This window comes from Chiloscyllium punctatum, chromosome 45, assembly GCF_047496795.1.
Source record: "Chiloscyllium punctatum isolate Juve2018m chromosome 45, sChiPun1.3, whole genome shotgun sequence".
NCBI classification, from domain to species: Eukaryota; Metazoa; Chordata; class Chondrichthyes; order Orectolobiformes; family Hemiscylliidae; genus Chiloscyllium; species Chiloscyllium punctatum.
In genome coordinates, this window is record NC_092783.1 from 18,598,360 (window position 1) to 18,619,113 (window position 20,754).

General features: G+C 44.5%; 1 protein-coding gene across 1 annotated transcript in view; it reads right to left on the reverse strand.

Moving 5' to 3' along the window:
• Positions 1-20,450, reverse strand: part of LOC140467195 (ras association domain-containing protein 8-like) — a 116,964-nt gene extending 96,514 nt beyond the window's left edge. Inside the window, exons 1-2 of the mRNA XM_072563380.1 lie at positions 20,400-20,450; positions 19,433-19,593 (exon numbers count right to left, since the gene is read on the reverse strand). The gene's annotated coding sequence lies outside the window, so the exon portion shown is untranslated. The remainder of the gene's footprint in view (positions 1-19,432; positions 19,594-20,399) is intronic.
• Between the last annotated feature and the right edge of the window lie 304 nt (positions 20,451-20,754).

A 20,754-nucleotide genomic window follows, 5' to 3' on the forward strand; every position in this document is an offset into this window, starting at 1 on the left:
ACCCCGTGCATGAACAAGTTGTTCCTTAGGTCTCTATACTCCCCTCTCACCCTAAACATGTGCCCTCTAGTTCACTGGTAGTCATTGACATCAGCTGATCTAACTCTAGTCGTCAGAATAGTAGTCAATGGTGACAAGGTACTGTAATCAGATTCTGTGAGGGTGGCAAGATCTACGTCAAGAATTGCATTGCATGTTATGTGTCATAAGTGACTTTTTGGCTTGCTTATCTTGGTATTTGTTGCAAGCATTGGACTGTGGTCCTTCATTTTGTTGCTCATATTTGGTCAGTACAGTTCTTCTCGTGCCCTCCTCAGACTAGACTCAATTCCTTGATGACTTTCATGGATGCACTTCAGCATCATTTTGCTCATCTCCTCAGAGTAATGACCTATCTCCTGTGTACATGATGCTATAGTGGATTATTGTTTCATCTCTGTATGCTCAATAACTCCCCCTAGTAACAGGTCTGTTCTTGATGCCTTCAATCCTCCTTTTATCATCTCATCCTGCAAAACATGGGAAGTTGCATCTCATTAAATAGCTTGCTTAATTTGAACGAGACAACTGAATTTAAAAGGCAATGTCTGTGCTGGCTTGGTGACTCTCAGAAATTTCAAGTTGTTGCTTCTGATTGAATCTGGAAGCTTTCATTCTTCCCCTTCGCCTCAACTTTGTTTGTAGGGAAAGCTGCTCGTGACAGCACTTTGACAATGTACACGTGCTTCCTTTGATTATTTGTCACATCCAGCTGCAAACAAGAAAAAACCTTCTTTGAAGACACTTTGGAGAAGATAGGAGCAGTTTCAGAAAGACATTTTGAAATGATTGTGCTCGGACTCCACTGTCACTTTGTCCCTCCCAATCAGGTACTAATTAAAATGCTCACAACAAATAAATAGACTGCAACTCGTTCCCTGATTGTAGCATTGTTCAGGTTGCATTAACCCTGAATGTAAATACAATTGAATTCACCAGTGGTAAGGATTTGCACTAAGATCACGCTGCTGCACTATGAGTTTGATAGAAACCAGTGTTTTGACTGGAATGTTTTACTCCAGCTCATATCTTTTGCATTTGTCATAAACATCCTCACCCCTTATTCTCCCTTTTAAGGGGCAAAAAGGTGAGAGAATCTTCCCTTGGCGTTATGTCCTGAAAAACGATGAGATCAAAATTGGTCAGCTGGGCTGTGTTGGTCATGTTGATGGATTTATGGAACTGCAGTGAGAAACATTCACAGTTCTTCAGGTCCTGCTGCAGTTGCTAAAAGATGTCTTTGGACAATGATTCTACTCATCTCGCTTCTTGCTGGAAGCACCAAGTGGCAGCTTTGGATTGCCGTTATTATTTTGTCATTGTTCCTCAGGTCTTTGGATAAAAAGTCAGCGGTAACAGTCGTTGCTGCTTTAATTACTTTGTCTTCCATGAATGACAGTTTCTTGTGTTTTGCCAAGAGCTGGAAATCGCAAAATGATGCTTCCGTGCAGGTATTTGCTTTTGCTATTGGTTCAGAATAAGATAACTGTTGAGCTTTCAAAATGGCCATCGACCCACCAGTTTACCAGTGTGTGGTGTCATTCTAATGCCCACTTTTTAATAATTGATGTACTTTGGGGGCATGTTAGCCAAGTGCTCTTATCTTTTACAATCATGAACAGGAATGAATTTCTCCATTCTGTTTGGAAGTGGTATATTTTTGGTTTCTATTTGGATGTTCCAGGCTCACCACTCATCATTATTGCTTCAGCTTGTTTTTTCACGATGTCACTAGGCTGCAGGTTGGTCTCTAGATTTGAAATTTGCAGATTTGTTAGATAAGCAGCTGGAGGAACAAAATACAGGGTTCACTGCCCACAGAGGAAGGGAACAGGAGCGGGACTAGCTGAGCTGATTTTGCGGAAGTCTACCTGGGACATAATCAGCTGAACAGCCTCTTATTTCTCTAATGCTGTAATATACCAGCTTCACACATCAGTTCCTAATACATTTCTTATTAATTTGCTTGCACTGCCACCACAAAACATACTTTAATCTGCAAAGATAGATCTCTAGACCAAGCTGAAAGATGATACAACAAATAACTAAGACTGTCAATAGTGTGACAATCGCTGTGCACAGGCAAGGGATGAGACTCAATAATTGACCAGTTGATCACTATCTAGGTGTTGGAGGCAACAGGTGTAGAATAATCTGTCAGAATTATTGGGTGACCTGTCTCCAGCAGCTTTATTCTGCTTCTGTCCAGCTAAGTATTTGCATGTGCAAAAAGAAATTAAGCTTCTTACAGTTAGGGTACTACTTTTCCCCCACTACTCAGGCCTCCTTTTCTTTTATTTGGTGGTCTCTGTGATATTTCCATCCTGCCCTCTGTCACTGATCTTTCCACTCTCTCTTCTACAGATATTTCTCCATTTTTCCAATATATTGTTCTCATTCAGCCTGGAATGTCTTTGGTCCAGCTGATGAGTTGCAACCTGAGAGCTTCTGCACATATTGATAGCTGTCTTGAGAGTAAATTTCCCCACTGTCAACAGGTGTTTCTCACTGCAGGATCTCCTATGCTGAAGACAGTCCTGTCCCTGATGAGATCATCTTACTATTGTCCAAGTTCTCAGCATTCAGCTGGATATATCATTGTGGTCACATACTGATCTCCTATCCCCTTGAGCTCTCATGTTGAACACCTACTGTTCATAACATTAATCTGAAGCTTAAAAAATTTCTCTTGTCTTGCTTTTCTGCTTCTTCATGAGATTTCTGTTGCAGTAGAATTTGTAACATTCATTTCTCTGTACCAGTAGAAGAGTTACAAGGCTATTATGCTCAAGTTGTAAAGTAATTCTATTTCCATTTCAAAGTTTTGCCACTGTGTGTGGAAGAAATCTAATTTTATCTCAAATCTCCTTTAATAAGATTGTAACATCCTTATGTGGTATTCAAATCCCTCCTTGGGCACCTTTGTTCTCTAGCACTATATTCCTGTCCAAGCCTAGATCCTGCTCAGAATCCCGAGTTCCTCCCATTCTGTACATTCGTGCATCCCAACATCCGTTGCCCTATTTGTCCTTCAGTAGTTTAAGTCCTAATTACTTCCCTAGACCTTGTCACATGTTCATCTCCCTCTGTTACATTAAACTGCTACTTAAATCCTAGTTTTCAGAGCAAGTATTTTGATCAAGTCTTGAGCTGACAGGCACTACTCAATTACAGTGCAATGTAAATAAATCCCTGAGGAGTTCCAGCACATTTGTTGTATATATTTCTATTTCTATCTATCTAGCATGGAACAGACTCTTCGTTCCAACTGGGGCGGCTCAATGGCTCAGTGGTTAGCACTGCTGCATCACAGCTGCAGGGACCCGGGTCTGATCCCAGCCTCAGGCATCTGTCTGTGTGGAGTTTGCACATTCTCCCTGTGTCTGCGTGGGTTTCCTCTGGGTGCTCTGGTTTCCTCCCACAGTCCAAAGATGTGCAGGTTAGGTGAATTGGTCATGCTAAATTGCCCGTAGAGATAGGTGCATTAGTTAGGGTGAAATGGGTCTGGGTGGTTTACTCTTTGGAGGGTCAGTGTGGACTAGTTGGGCCAAATGGCCTGTTTCCACACTGTCGGGAATCAAATCTAATCTATACCAACCATGTTTCCAAACCAAACTAGTCTCACTCGCTTGCATTTTATCCACACCCCTTCAAACCTTTTCTAATTCAGGTATTTATCCGAACACCTTTTAAATATTGTTACTGTACCTGTATCTATCACTTCCTCTGGCACTTCATTCCACACACAAACCACTCTCTGTAAAAAAAAAAGCTGCCTGTCATGTTCTTTCTCAATCTTTCTTCTCTCACTTTAAAAATATGCCCTCCACCCCCGTTTTGAACTCCCCCACCCTCGGGAAAAGACCTTTGCTATTCACCTGAACAATGCTCCTCATGATTTTATAAGCCTCTAGAAGGTCATTCCACAACCTCCTATACTCGAGGGAAAAATGTCCCAACCTATCCAGTTTCTCCCTATAAGTCAAACCTTCCATTCCTGGCAACTTCCTGGTCATTTTTTTCTGAGCCCTGCAGGATCTCCTATGCTGAAGACAGTCCTGTCCCTGATGAGATCATCTTACGATTGTCCAAGTTCTCAGGATACAGCTGGATATATCATTGTGGTCACATACTGATCTCCTATCCCCCTGAGCTCTCATGTTGAACACCTACTGTTCATAAGTAACATTATAATATAATAATATCCTTCATATAGCAGGGTGACCAGTCTTGGGAAACTTTGCCAAACTGCAGTGCAGGTCAGCGAATTCAGTTACCTGCAGAGCTTTGCACACCAATGCTACAGGCTAGCTCGCTTTCTCTTTCCCAGAAACACTTACTTATTCTGGCATCACCTGAAAGCATTGGCTTCTCCAGTGCATACCCATTGGACTCTCCAATTTTCTGTTACAAAAACCATAACTTACTGAAAACGGAAACCCAACAGTCTCACCTCATTTTGGTAGATTTCCACTGATTCTTTTCCCCGCAGCATGCTGAACTTAACATCTTTTCTCCTTCTCTAAAATTCCCTGTAGCCCAAAGCCACTGAGGTCAGTTATAGAGCTGCTATCACTCTTTCTGTGAAGATGTAACTGTCCAAACCCTCCAAATTTGGCCCATTCCAACATGACCATCCTTGGCCTCCTCCATTGCCAAAATGAACCACGCACAAATTGAAGGGTCAACACTGAGTTCTCCAATTTCAAATAAACTCTCTCCCCATCCCCCGATTCCCAGTCCCCCCCCCACTTCCATTATTCCCTGCTACCAACCGGATTCATTCCTTCCATTGACTGACCAGGTCATACCCTCTACTTGTCTTCACCTATTCCCATTTCACCACCCTGCCCCCTGCCCCCCCCCCCCCCTTTTATCTGCATTTCGCCCTACACCCACCCTAGTCTTGGAAGAAGGGTTATACCCACATCATCAAGTTTTTCACTTCTTGATGCTGCCTGCATTGTTGTGTTCTTCCAGCCTCCTATTTTGGATTCCAGCATCTGCAGTACTTCTGTCTCTTGATAGAACCGACGCAGAGAATGTGGCCCCTGAGCCAATCAGGACAGACATTAGCCTTTTCAAAATATCTCCAAACTAAACAGGATAAGCAGCATAAACAAGTTGAGTGTTACTCATCTAGTCCATTAGGGTGGAACACAAACAGGATGTAGTATTGGCCAGAAACAAGGAAGTCCAACATTAGTGCTAATTACTCTGAGGTTCGCTGTTAGTCAGAGATACTGTTGATCTTTGTGATGTGAAATGCCGTAATGGGGAGGTCAGCATAGGCTGAACTCAGTTCAGAATGATAACCTACCATGTGCTCCCACACAGCAAACACAAACTCAGTGGCTTGAGTGGGTTGGGGGGGGAATCAAAAATAAACTTGCAACATAAAGATAAAGTCAATTATTTCTAATTCACTTCCTGGCTCCAGGGCAAATGATGCAAGTTTCCTAAGTCCCCAAGACTGAAGCAACTGAGGGACCTTTCTAGCTGTGGAGTTGGGAACATCGCCACCTGTAGGTAGGTATCGGTATCTGCGAGTCGTGCGTTTGCTTTTTCAATGTATTGTGTTCCCAACTCCACAGCTAGAAAACTGTATTACTGCAAATCCTGAGGAAATGACACAAGACAGGTGAAATTAACAAGACTGGCTCCCAAAGAATGAAACCAGAAGGATCCAACTCATGCCGCTTCTACGGATTACCGAAGATAAATAAACAAGAGACCAACCTCAGACCCAGAGTCTCACTTCCCAGTATACCGACATACAGACTAGCAAAGGAACTGCAATGCAAACTGAAACACCCAGGAGAAGACTCAACCCACTCCATCCACTCCACCAAGGAATTCCTTAACATTGTCAAAGACACCAAAGTAGAGGATGACGAGGTCATGGTTTCCTTTGACATGATGGCCATCAATAAACATCAGCCTCACCAAAGAAACATTAGCCTCACTACTAGATGAACTAAGGACTCAAACGCCTGACAGCACCAACTCCATCAGCAAGGACGGCATTCTCAAACTAGTAGGCCTGTGCCTCACAATCCACTTCAGGATGACAGTCATGTGCCTTTTGTCTGCAGGTAGGATTACGATATTTCTATCTTTTCTGAGTCCTTCCAGGGCTTTCCTTTCCAATGTATTGAGGGTGTACCCTTCTTTCTTTCTGCTTAGTGTTGGTGCTACTGTCTGTCTGATGGCCTGCTTTAATCTGTTGTATTTCAGGGTGGATTCCAGTGCTGCTAGCAAGTCCTTTTTATCCGTGTCCCTGTGGTTGAAGCTCATCCCTTGTACTAGGATGGCTTTTTCCGTGTCTGTGAGTGATCAGTCAGACAGGTTCTGTATCCAAGATTCTGAATTGTCCATGTCCTTGCTGTATGTGAGCTTGGCCAGTATTTCTTGCAGGGCTAGTCTTTTCTTTGTCTTGGTCTGCTGTTGTTTAGTGTTAATGGCTCGTTCTAGTGTACGCGTCCATTTATAGTCAGCCACATTAGTGTACAGATAAATAGCAAGCAGGACAGAGCAGCGATGCTTCTCTGGAGGATCATTGATGATATTTCCTAACGTGGTGACGAAACGTCTGAGAGCAAGTCCACCAGCTCAGCAAACAAGCTTACAATCTGATGCACAACCTGAGCTACAAATCTTCACCAAAATCTCACCCTAACCATGTGGCATCATTCGTTAACCTTTGAGAAGAAGAGTAGTAAGAATCACCGGCAATGATGGTGTTGGGACAGTGGGCGGCAAGATGGTATTATTCCACATTGAGCTGAAGAAGAGCTTTCAATTGAATTGAATTGAATGTATTGTCATGTGTACCGAGGAACAGTGAAAAGCTTTGACTTGTGAGCATTACAGGCAGATCACAGAGTTAAGTAACATAGATAAGGAAATAACAGGTAAACAACTGCAAAAACACAAATGTAGGTACAGGCAAATGTTAAGAGTTTGTGAGTCCATTCAGTATTCTAACAACAGTAGGGTAGAAACTGTTTCAAAACTGGCTGATACACGTGTTCAGGCTTCGGTACCTTCTCCCTGATGGTAGAGGTTTAGAAAAACATTGCCGGGGTGGGATGGATCTTTGAGAATGCTGGCAGCCTTTCCTTGACAGCGGGCCTGGTAGATGGATTCTATAGATGGGAGGTTGGCCTTTGTGATTGTCCAGGCCGAGTTCACCTGTCTCCGATCTTGAATGGTACAGTTACCATACCAGGTAGTGATACATCCAGACAGAATGCTCTCGATGGTGCACCTATAAAAGTTGGTAAGGGTATTCGCCGTCATGCCAAATTTCCTCAGCGTCCTGAGGAAGAAGAGACGTTGTTGGGCCTTTATAACCAGTGCGTCCACATGGAACGTCCAAGAAAGCTTGTTGTGGATGATCACTCTCCACTCTTGTCAGGATCTTGACACTCTCCACTCATTCCACCTCTGTGCTGTTAATGTGTTGGGGGGCATGAGTAACATTCCTTCAAAAGTCAATAATGAGTTACTTGGTTTTGCCAGCACTGAGAACTAGGTTGTTCTCAATGCCCCATTTTTCCAGGTCTTCCACCTCCCATCTGTAGTCTGTTTCGTCGCTATCTGAGATTGATTCGATCGACTATGGTTGTGTCATCAGCAAACTTGTAAATGGCATTAGTCTGGTATTTGGCAACGCAGTCATGGGTATACAGTGAGTACAGTAGGGGACTGAGAACGCACCCCTGGGTCACTCCAGTGTTGAGTGTTAATGAGGATGAAATATTGTCCCCAGTCTTCACTGATTGTGGCCTGTGGGTCAGGAAACTGAAGATCCAGTTGCAGAGAGTGGGACTTAGTCCGAGATCACTAAGTTTAGTAATCAGTCTAGTGGGGATAATACTGTTGAAGGCTGAACTGTAGTCAATGAGTAGGATTCTTATGAGCTTTCAGTCTCCTTCATGTGAAAGTTAAGGAGCGTTATGCAGTCTGTCCATTGGAAGGCACTAGGGCTGTATTGAGAGGACATGACAGCAGCAGGAAGGGTAAAAACATTCCTGTATCAAGGAGGAGCTCACCAGGTCTCCTCTTTCTCTCCAAAGGTGGCTGCAGGCCACAGCTTTCACTCAACACATGAGCAGCTGGATAATGACCAATTGCTTCCTGACACTCACACACTTTTTTATCCTTTTCAAATATTTATTCAATTCCTTTTTGCAAATTACTATTGAATCTGGTTCCACCATCATTTAAGGTCACAGTAAGATGGTTTCATGAAAATCATTTCCCCATGAGTGTTTTTGTCAATATTCTGTATCCTCTGCTTACTGACCTTCCTGGAAATGGAAATAGATTTTCCTTACTTCCTTTAGTAATCAATCTTCATTAGGTTGAACACATCTATTCAATTTCCCCTGAAGCTTCTCTGCTAAGGGTAGCTATCCTAGTTTCTCTAAACTTACTACATAATTGACATCCTCATCCCATAATTCTGGTAAATCTCTTCTGCATCCTCTCCAGGCCTTGACGTAGTGATAACCAGAATGATATCTACCTGAGGCCCAATCAATGACTTATAAAGAGTTAATATTTTATTTGAACTTTGTTCTTTTCTGTCCCACAATTAAGGAACACTGACAGTATCTCTCTACTATTCCCCAACTAAGATCGGCAAATCAACACACTTAGTAATTGAATCTAGGGTTCTGTAAAGTGTATTCATATATTGGTCCACCAGGGAACCTAGTTCAAATCAGTCATAAATATAAAATGAAGCAGTAGACATCAAATACTTAGCCAAGATGTTGTGTTGGTACTGGTTCCATACTTTTTGTCATTTAGGAAAATGATTTGGATGTGAATATAGGAGACATGGTTGGTAAGTTTGCAGATGATACCAAATTTGCAGGTGTAGTGAACAGTGAAGAAAATTACCTCAGATTAAACAGAACCTTGATCAGATGGGCCCATGGACGGAGGAATGGCAGATGAAGTTTGGATTAGATTAGATTACTTAGATTAGATTACTTACAGTGTGGAAACAGGCCCTTCAGCCCAACAAGACCACACCGACCCGCCAAAGCGCAACCACCCAGACCCATTCCCCTACATTTATCCCTTCACCTAACACTATGGGCAATTTAGCACGGCCAATTCACCTAACCTGCACATTTTTGGATGTGGGAGGAAACCGGAGCACCCGGAGGAAACGCACACAGACACGGGGAGAATGTGCAAACTCCACACAGAGAGTCGTCTGAGGTGGGAATTGAACCCGGGTCTCTGGCGCTGTGAGGCAGCAGTGCTAACCACTGTGCCACCATGCCGCCCATTATGCCACCGTGCCGCCCATATTTAATTTATTTAAATGTGAGGTGTTGCATTTTGCTAAGGCAAAGCAGGGCAAGACTCATACAGTTAATGGTAGGGCCCTGTGGAGTATTACCGAGCAAAGAGACTGAGGGGTGAGGGTAGACAGGGTGATGAAGGTGGTTGATACGCTTGCCTTCATTGGTAATTGCATTACGTTTAGGAGTTGGGATCTCATGTTGTGGCTGTACAGGACATTGATGAGGCCACATTTTGAATACTGCATTCAATTCTGGTCTCCTTGCTATAAGAAAGATATTACATAGCACATTCCAGCACCGACCTGTAAAACCAATCTGAATCACATCTAACCTACACTATTCCATTCTTGTCCATATGCCTATCCAATGACTATTTAAATGTCCTTAAAGTTGGTGAGTCTACTACTGTTGCAGGCAGGGCATTCCATGCTCCTAATACTCTCTGAGTAAAGAAACTACCTCTGACATCTGTCCTGTATCTATCACCCCTCAATTTAAAGCTATGTCCCTTCCTGCTAGCCATCGCCATCCGAGGAAAATTGCTCTCACTGTCCACCCAATCTAACACTCTGATTATCTTATATGTCTCAATTAAGTCACCTCTCAACCTTCTTCTCTCTAACGAAAACAGCCTCAAGTCCCTCAGCCTTTCCTCATAAGACCTTCCCTCCATACCAGGCAACATCCTAGTCAATCTCCTCTTAACCCTTTTCAAAGCTTCCACATCCTTTCTATAATGTGGTAACCAGAACTGTACGCAATACTCCAAATGTGGCTGCACTAGACTTTTGTACAACTGAAGCATGATCTCATGGTTCTGAAACTCAATCCTGTTACCAATAAAAGCTAATACACCACATGCCTTCTTAACAACCCTATCAACCTGGTGGCAACTTTCAGGGATCTATGTACATGGACACTGAGATCTCTCTGCTCATCTACACTACCAAGAATCTTGCCATTAGCCCAGTACTCAGCATTCCTGTTACTTCTTCTAAAGTGTATCACCTCACACTTTTCCGCATTAAACTCTATTTGCCTCCTGTCAGCCCACCTCTGCAGCTTATCTATGTCTCTCTGTAACCTACAACATTCTTCATCACTATCCACAACTCTACTGACCTTAGTGTCATCCACAAATTTACCTCCCAACCTTCTATGCCCTCATCCAGGTTATTTATAAAAATGACAAACAGCAGTGGACCCAAAACAGATTCTTGTGGTACCCCACTAGTAACTGAGGTCCAGGATGAATATTTCTCATCAACCACCACCCTCTGTCTTCTTTCAGCTAGCCAATTTCTGATCCAAATTGCTAAATCACCCTCAATCCCATGCCTCCGTATTTTGTGCAATAATCTACTGTGGGGAACCTTATCAAATGCCTTACTGAAATACCTATACACCACATCAACCACTTTACCCTCATCCACCTGTTTTGTATTCTTCTCAAAGAATTCAACAAGATTTGTGAGGCACGAATAAGGTTTGTTACGCTTGAAAGGGATCAGAAAAAGATTTACTAGGATGGTGCTGGGATTAGAGGGTTTAAGCTATAGGCAGAGGCTGTAAAGGGTGGGGTTATTTTCCTGAAGCATTGGAGACTGAGGGATGACCTTATAGAAGCTTATAAAATCATGAGGGGCATGGATAGGGTAAATAACCGAAGCCTTTTTCCAGGGTCAGGGAGTCTAAACTAGAGGGCATAGGTTTAAGGTGAGAGAGAAAAGATTTAAAAGAGACCTAAGGGGCAACATTTTCATGCAGAGGGTGGGGTGTGTGTGTGTGGAATGAGCTGCCAGAGGAAATGGTAGAATGTGGTACAATTACAAAATTTAAAAGACATGTGGATGGGTGAATGAATAGGAACGATGTAGAGGGATATAGACCAAGTGCTGACAAGTGGGGCTAGGTCAGTTTGGGATGCCTGGTCAAGGACGGTTTGGACCAAAGGGTCTGTTTCCGTGCTGTATGAATTTTTAACTCTATGACTCTCTCTCTCCACAGTTGCCACCAGGCCTGACGAGCATTTTCAGTATGTTAACACCAAAGAAATTATAGGACATTATCGCATCAGTCAGGAACACCCTAAAGCACTTCACACAGAATTACTTATTCCGAGGTATGTTCTGTTTTCATCCGTTGGTAAATTCAGCTGTTTTGTAAACTGTCATGGTGATACATCAGAGCCTGAAGTACTCATCAACATGTTCAACCATTAATTATATATTTAAAAAAAAACAGTTCTGATATTTGCAAAGGATGACTACAGATAGAAATCCAGTGGCTGAATGCAGAAGAATTCATAGAATCATGGAGTCCCTAAAGTGCAGGTCACTTGACCCATTCAATCCACACTGACCCCACAAATTCTTGAATATTTTACCTAAAGGTATTGAAGAAGCTTTAATACATTGCAAAATTGATTAGTAATCTCTCTGGGTTATCTTAGACTGTGACTTTAACAGGGAAAATACAGTAACCTGGGTGCGAGACTGGAGTACACAGGGACAGGATTTAACATTGAGTTTCAGACCTGGTTTCTGTGTGCCAAGTGGATTGGGTGTGCTGGTGGGATGAGATACTGCGTGAGTGTGAACAGTGGTGTGCTGCAAACGTTATAGTGGAAGGAACATGCACTAGTAACCCTGACATTGCAGCTAAAGGGAGGTATCGTTCTGAGTGCTGGAAACTAGTTAGCAAGCCAGTCCAAACAGGTCAAAGAAATTTCACTTAAACTGCAAGGGCAACAATCTCAAGATTGACTGCTCAATGTTCACTGCTCCACTATGTTCATATTGTGACTGATCTTGATGCACATCCAACCATCTTCTGATTTTAACATTTTTTGGACTCACTTTCCACTTCTAATCTGTGTTCATGTGCATTACATCCTAATTTCTTTTCGTGTTTCATAACTTATAAACCCACTCTTTTGTTAAATCAATAAAGGTCCATTAAAATTGGCTTTTCCTTTTAAAACTGAAATTCATTTGGTCTGCAGGAAAGGTATTCAAGAAGGAAGGGATATTTCTTTGATTACCTTTGCTGTGACCAACTAAGGGAGAGGGTGAATAAAGTCCTTCCCTCCTCACCCTCCTAAACTGGTAGTTTAATGATTGGGGGTGTCTCGTATGAAAGCAAAATACAGTGGTGAACCTCAGCTGGGACTGGTCACAGATGCGTAGGATGGGAAAGGAAACTGCAGAGGATGGGCACAATTGAAATGTGGAGCTTGTTCAAGGAGCAGCTACTGTATGTCCTTGATAAGTATGTACGTTTCAGGCGAGGGGGAAGTGGTTGAGCCAGGGAGCCGTGGTTTACTAAAGAAGTTGAATCTCTTGTTAAAAGGCTGATGTTAGGATGAGACGTGAAGGCTCGATTAGGGAGCTTGAGAGTTACAAGTTAGCCAGTAAAGACCGATAAAGAGAGGCAAGAAGAGCCAGGAAGGGACATGAAAAGTCATTGGCAGATAGGATCATAAAACCCTAAGGTTTTCTTTTGATATATCAGGAATAAAAGAATGACTAGAGAAAGATTAGGGCCAATCAAGGATAGTAGTGGGAAGCTGTGTGTGGAGTCCAAGAGGATTTGGGGAAGTGTTAAATGAATGTTTTTTTGTCAGTTTTCACACTGGAAAAAGACAATATTGTGGAGGAGAATAGTGAGATGGTGCCCAAACATGAGGGTAAAGTGGTTGATGTGGTGTACATGGATTTCAATAAGGTGTTTGACAAGGTTCTCCACAGGAGGCTATTGCACAAAATATGGAGGCTGGGATTGAGGGAGATTTAGAGGTTTGGATCAGAAATTGGCTAGCTGAAAGGAGACAGAGGGTGGTAGTGGATGGGAAATGTTCATCCTGGAGTTCAATTACCAGTGGGGTACCACATGGATCTGTTTTGGGTCCACTGTTGTTTGTCATTTTTATAAATGAGCTGGATGAGGGCGTAGAAGGATGGGTTAGTAAATTTGCGGATGACACTAAGGTCAATGGAATTGTGGATAGTGCTGAAGGATGTTGAAGGTTACAGAGGGACATAGATAAGCTGCAGAGCTGGGCTGAGAGGTGGCAAATGGAGTTTAATGCAGAAAAGTGTGAGGTGATTCATTTTGGAAGGAGTAACAGGAAAAAGGAGTACTGGGCTATTGGTAAGATTCTTGGTAGTGTAGATGAGCAGAGAGATCTCAATGTCCACGTACATAGATCCCTGAAAGTTGCCACCAAGGTTGATAGGTTTGTTAAGAAGCCATATGCTGTGTCAGCTTTTATTGATAGATGGATTAAGTTTCAGAACCAAGTGGTCATGCTGCAGCTGTACAAAACTCTGGTGTGGCCACATTTGGAGTATTGCGTACAGTTCTGTTCACTGCATTACAGGAAGCTTTGGAAAGTGTTCAGAGGAGATTGACTAGGATGTTGCCTGGTATGGAGGGAAAGTCTTGTGAGGAAAGGCTGAGGGACCTGAGGCTATTTTTGTTAGAGAGAAGAAGGTTGAGAGATGACTTAATTGAGACATGTAAGATAATCCATGGAGTCAGCGATTACAAGGGGGCATAGCTTTAAATTAAGGGGGGGTAGATATAGGACTGATGTTAGGGGTAGGTTCTTCACTCAGCGAGTCGTAAGTTCATGGAATGCCCTGCCAGTAGCAGTAGTGGACTCTCCCTCTTTATGGGTATTTAAGCGGGCATTGGATAGGTATATGGAGGATAGTGGGTTAGTGTAGGTTAGGTGGGCTTTGATCGACGCAACATCGAGGGCCGAAGGGCCTGTACTGCGCTGTATTCTTCTATGTTCTATGTTCTATAATCAGATGGTAAGATAGGGTGGACAGTGAGAGCCATGTTCCTCGGATGGCGATGGCTAGCACAAGGGAATATAGTTTTAAATTGAGGGGTGATAGATATAGGACAGATGTCAGAGGTAGTTTCTTTACTCAGAGAATAGTCAGGGCGTGGAACGCCTTGCTTGCAACAGTAGGAGACTCACCAACATGAAGAGCATTTAAATGGTCATTGGATAACCATATGGATGATAATGGAATAGTGCAGGATAGATAGGCTTCAGATTGGTTCCACAGATAAGCGCAACAACAAGGGCTGAAGGGCGTGTACTGCGCTATGATGTTCTATCTTCTATCTTCTAATTTTAATGGGTTTTTTTGGACTCACTTTCCATTTCTAATCTGTATTTATTCGTGTTATATTCTCTTTTTTCTCATGTTTCATAACTCATAAACCCACTCTTTTGTTAAGTCGAAAAAGGCTTGTTAAAATTATCTTCTTTTTAAAACTGAAATTCATTCGGTTTGGAGGAAAAGCATTAGGAAAGGAAGGGAATCACACTTTGATTACCTTTGCTGTGACCAACTGAGGGAGAGGGTAAATAAAGTTCTTCCCTCCTCACCCTCCTGATCTGGTAGTTTAAGGATTGGGGGGTTGTCGTATGAAAGCAAAATACAGCGGTGATACTCAGCTGGGACTGGTCATAATGACAACAAGGTTCCTCAAGTCGGATTGTGGCAAATCACCAATTGTGGTCAGAATGTCAGAATGTAATCTCAAGATAACAGTTAGGCTCGTCGGTATTCTGCACTAATTATTTGCAAATGCCGTGGCAACTTTAGGCAGGGGGTGGATGTCGAGATTATACAAGAAAACCAAGTATTGCATTTTCCTCATGAGCTTCGTGAAAACTGAATAATTGGCCTAAACGGGAACGTAGGCATCAAAATGGCTGCCAACTGGCCCAGTGACCTTGGTTATTGGTGACTGTCACCTCTAAACCAGAATACAGCTGTGCATGTGGAGGTCACTGTTGTAACAACCTTTGTGCCCCATAATGTCACCGTCTCGGTACATAAACGTGCTCTGATCGTGGCTGAATTTCTGTACGTTCTGGAGGGCCTGGGACTGAGAATCCGGGAGCAGGGGGAAAAAAAAAAACTAATGGAGGAACAAAGGCTGGAATTGGAGGCAAATGTTAGTAAAGTAGACCTGGAAATTGAGTAGTGAAACCAGGTAGCTCCTCAAGACAAGCAAGCTCTGAGCTTAATTTAGACCTCGCTTGGGGGGTGGTGGAGTGGGGTTTAAAGTGGGTGGAGTGCTAACATCACTGCCCAGTCTGGTTAAATACACCTGTTTTCCAACAGGAAACCAGCCTGCCAAGTGGAGTGTCTGTGGTAGTTAAGCAGGAGGCTGGAAGAACACAGCAAGCCAGGCAGCAGAAGGAGGTGAAGAAGTCAATGTTTCGGGTGTAACCCTTCCTCCTTCTGCACTGTAGGGATTCTATAATCATTGACCTCCTTTGTGCACTGCTCGGCATCCAGTCTCACCTGGTACACAGTATTGACACAGCAATTTGGATCCAAACTCCCTGGGCTTATTAAATGTGATGTAGCCTTCTGTGGCAGTCCACAGGGAAAGAAAGACTGTGATTCTCTCCACCAATGTTCCCAGTTCCGTGTCTATGAAACAGGGAGTGAACATTCCTCTGAACCAGGTCCCTCAGTGATAAACTCAAGCACCACAATATGAAGAAGGCCAGTTCCTGGTTTGCAGCATGTAACATAAGTATTAAGTATAGTGGCAGCAGCGTGAATACCAGAAAGAGCTGGCATTGGTCTGCATTCCCACCTCCCTGACCACACAATTCCACAAGAAGAGGAAGTTGGTTGCATAATAAACGCAGTGAAAAGTCGAAGGCTGAATGAGCAAATTCAGTCTGAGCCATGGCAGACAAAACATCATCAATCTCACTCAGCAACAACTGAACTGCAAGTGGGAGAATTCCCACATCCATGTCAAGATTAAGTGTGTCTGCTTCATCTCAAACTAGTCAGCACTTCCCACTGACGCCCAAATCCAGATTTCTTCAATCTACCTTTCTCACTCTATCTTTTTAAATGTGATGCTCAAATTCTATTGAGGAGTCAAAAGGGATTTGCCTGTGAAGCTCTAAGTGCTTTTTCCCTGTGAACTTTATAAACAGGCTGGAGTTGTTGAATGGCCTTTTAAACTCAGACCTGAGGTACTGGGGCTGGTATCTATGACCTTACCCCCAGCAAGTCAGTGCCTTCAGAAAAGCGAAGGGCATTTAAAGGAGGTTGGCAGGTTGGCTCAGTGGTTGGCACTGTTGGCTCACAGCTCACAGCCTCAGGTCACTGTCTGTGCGGAGCTTGCTATTTCTCACTGTGTCTTTGTGTGGATATCCTCTGGATATTCCCGTTTCCTCCCACAGTCCAAAGACATACAGTTTAGGTGGATTAGCCATGGGAAATGTAGGGTTATAGGGCTGGGCCTGGGAGGAATGCTCTTCAGAGGATCAGTGAGGACTCAATGGGCCAAATGGCCTCTTTCTGTGCTGTAGGGATTCTATAAGAGTTGGGTTTTTGTCTCATTCTATCAGTCATCATATTGAACCCCCATTTATTGTTCAGCTTTGTTTTCCAGCCACCTTTGTGGCCAAGAGGACTCTCATTGGGGTATTCGACTTCTTCAGAAATCCAGAGATTCACCATTTCAATGCACAGGTTGCCCCGGATCTACAGTGAGAACGCCTGAGTCGATAGTGCAGTACAGCACTGTCAGAAATGTGGCCTTGTAAATGAGACATTCAACCAACATCTTGTCTATTCCTCACAGGTAGAAAGTAGACGGGCAAGAGGCTGGAATAACACAGCTACCAGGCAGCATCAGGAGGTGTGGAAGTTGACATTTGGGGTATAACCCTTGGATTGGGGCTGTGTATACAGGGAGCTGCAGATAAAGGGGATGGCAGATTGGGGAGGTGAAGTGGGAATAGGTGAAGACATGCAGAGGGTATGATCTAGTTGTTCAATGGAAGGATAGATTCTGGATTAGTGGTGCTGGAAGAGCACAGCAGTTCAGGCAGCATCTAAGTAGCTTCGAAATCGACGTTTCGGGCAAAAGCCCTTCCTCAGGAATAAAGGCAGTGAGCCTGAAGAGTGGAGAGATAAGCTAGAGGAGGGTGGGGGTGGGGAGAAAGTAGCATAGAGTAAGAGCTTCAGGGCAGAGGAAATGACCTGGGAGTTGCAGTGGGAGAGGGACTCCCTGAGATTCTTGTAGAGAGAGGAGGAAAACTTCTTCAAGGCAGGCATCCTTGCAAGAGGATTCGCAGTAGGGTTAAAATCAACGAGGTAAAAACAATGACTGCAGATGCTTGAAACCAGATTCTGGATTAGTGGTGCTGGAAGAGCACAGCAGTTCAGGCAGCATCCAAGTAGCTCTCGAAATGTCGATTTCGAAGCTACTTGGATGCTGCCTGAACTGCTGTGCTCTTCCAGCACCACTAATCCAGAATCTCGTTTCCAGCATCTGCAGTCATTGTTTTTACCAATGGAAAGATAGAGAATCTGGTTGGTGGCTGGGAGGAGTGGCAGTGAGGAGGAGGGGCTGGAAAGGGAGTCGGGGGATGGAGAAGGAGGTTATTTGAAATTGGAGAGCTCAATGCTAGTCCTCTGGGCTGTAGGGTGACCAGGCAGAAGATAAAGTGTTGTTCCTCCAATAGGTGCTGTGGTTTGTTTTGGCAATGGGCAAGGCCAAGGATGGTCATGTGGGAGGAGTCTCCCGCCACCCCCCCACCCCCTACCCACCCCCAGTCCTGAAGAAGGGTTACATCTGAAACATCAACTTCTCCACCTCCTAATGTTGCCTGGCTTGCTGTGTTCTTCCAGCCTCCTGCCTGTCTACTTTGGATTCCAGCATCTGCAGTTTTTGTTTTGCCACACACTTCTCTTGGTAAACTGCCCAATATTTATCCCTCAACTGATAGCGCTCAAACATATCTGACCATTGATGCTCATGTGTTTGTGTGATCCAATTGGCTGCCATACTTTCTCCAAGGTAATAGTAATTATACTTCAACTGGTATTTCCCCATTGGAGGAACATTCAGACATCCTGAGTTCTTGAGTTGCAACAAAATTGCAATTCCTTCTTTACCAATCTGTTGATTTTGGTGCCTTTAAGGTGTAAATTACACTTGCTAAGTGAGTGTAAGGATTTAGTCTGGGAGTCTTCACACTTGACTTGCCGATGACACTATTGCAAGCTGCAATCAAAATCAAAACTGCTCCTAGGAGGATCAGTTCCAATACCGTACAACCCAGATGGCCTCCTACTTCAAAGACCGCAATATCCCCCCAGACGTGATCGACGATGCCCACCACCGCATCTCCTCCACTTCCCGCTCCTTGGCCCTTGAGCCCCGCCCCTCCAACCGCCACCAGGACAAAACCCCACTGGTCCTCACCTACCACCCCACCAACCTCCATATACAGCATATCATCCGCCATCATTTCCGCCACCTCCAAACGGACCCCACCACCAGGGATATATTTCCCTCCCCTCCCCTATCAGCGTTCCGAAAAGACCACTCCCTCCATGACTCCCTCATCAGGTCCACACTCCCCACTAACCCAACCTCCACTCCCAGCACCTTCCCCTGCAACCGCAAGAAATGCAAAACTTGCGCCCACACCTCCCCCCTTACTTCCCTCCAAGGCTCCAAGGGATACTTCCATATCCGCCACAAATTCACCTGCACCTCCACACACATCATTTACTGCATCCGCTGCACCTGATGTGGCCTCCTCTATATTGGGGAGACAGGCCGCCTACTTGTGGAATGTTTCAGAGAACACCTCTGGGACACCCGGACCAACCAACCCAACCACCCCGTGGCTCAACACTTCAACTCCCCCTCCCACTCCACCAAGGACATGCAGGTCCTTGGACTCCTCCATCGCTAGACCATAGCAACACGACGGTTGGAGGAAGAGCGCCTCATCTTCTGCCTCGGAATCCTCCAACCACAAGGGATGAACTCTGACTTCTCCAGTTTCTTCATTTCCCCTCCCCCCACCTTGACTCAGTCAAATCCCTCAAACTCAGCACCGCCTTCCTAACCTGCAATCTTCTTCCTGACCTCTCTGCCCCCATCCCCACTCCGGCCTATCACCCTCACCTTATCACCCTCACCTTAACCTCCTTCCACCTATCGCATCTCCAACGACCCTCCCCCAAGTCCCTCCTCCCTACCTTTTATCTTAGCCTGCTGGACACACTTTCCTCATTCCTGAAGAAGGGCTTATGCCCGAAACGTCGATTCTCCTGCTCCTTGGATGCTGCCTGACCTGCTGCACTTTTCCAGCAACACATTTTCAGCTCTGATCTCCAGCATCTGCAGTCCTCACTTTCTCCTGCAATCAAAATCACACACATACAATCACGCAAAAAATAACAGAGAGGCAAAAACAGGTAATATCAAGGCGGTTGAGATAAAATGACATTTTGTTGAGTCCCTGACTGGCTCATGTCCCAGTGTAATTTGACAGGTGACACAATCCTCTGAAACTGGGATAGGAAGCAGTTTGTCAGCAAGGATCAGTTGAGAGACAGCAGACAGCTGCTTCGACTCTGCTCTATGAGTGCGTTGAGCTTCTGTCAGGGACTATTGACAACGTACATGCTCGAGTTCAGGAAGCCGGCGTTTGTTTTTGTTCTGAGCTTGTCTGTGTGGAGCTTCCTCATCAAGAGGCAAGCATCACAGTGGGAACTGATGGGCAGGAATGAGCCTGCACGCTCACTCCTACAGACTACTTCTCATTCCCTCCTACGATGCTGATTCTTTGAAGCAGTGCTCAGTGGAAAGACTGCAGCTTTGAGTTGTTTTGCTAAGGTTATGGGAGCGTGACGGGGGCCAAGTTTCCCATCAAATATGACAGGCTTGACAGGCAGCTCTCTCTGGCAAAGCAGCCTTCTGTTTCTTCCTGGCCCCTCTCTGGGGTGCTCAGCACTCAATCAAGCAGCCCCCTTTTTTTTGCCCTGCTGTGACAGGCTAATCAAATCAGATGCGCCATCGAATTTAACATCATCTTTGAAACATGGAAAATCTGCCCAGAGGATCGAATGATATCTATCTTCTGTGTTGCTCTTTGCTGCGTGTATCTGGGGATGCACTCCAACCGTTCATTGAAAGGAAACTCTGTGGCCCTCCCATACCCACCAGCGAGGAGAACGAGAACAGCGATGTCATGGGAAAGCTCTCACCTCCGAGTCACACACTAGGCTGACCTGGAATCCTACACAATTCAGATTTCTGAACAAGCAGCAAGCCGACCAACAACACTCTCTCTGTTCACCAAAGAGGCCCACCAGCGTCCTCTGGGGGCTGCTGTGATCATTGCAACCTTGCCAGCCCTACCACACACATCCCGCGCACAAAGTTGAAAATCACACAACACCAGGTCATAGTCCAACAGGTTCAATTGGAAGCACCAGCTTTCGGAGTGCTGCTCCTTCATCAGTGGTTTTGGAGCAGTGTTTCGAAAGCTAGTGCTTCCAATTGAACCTTTTGGACT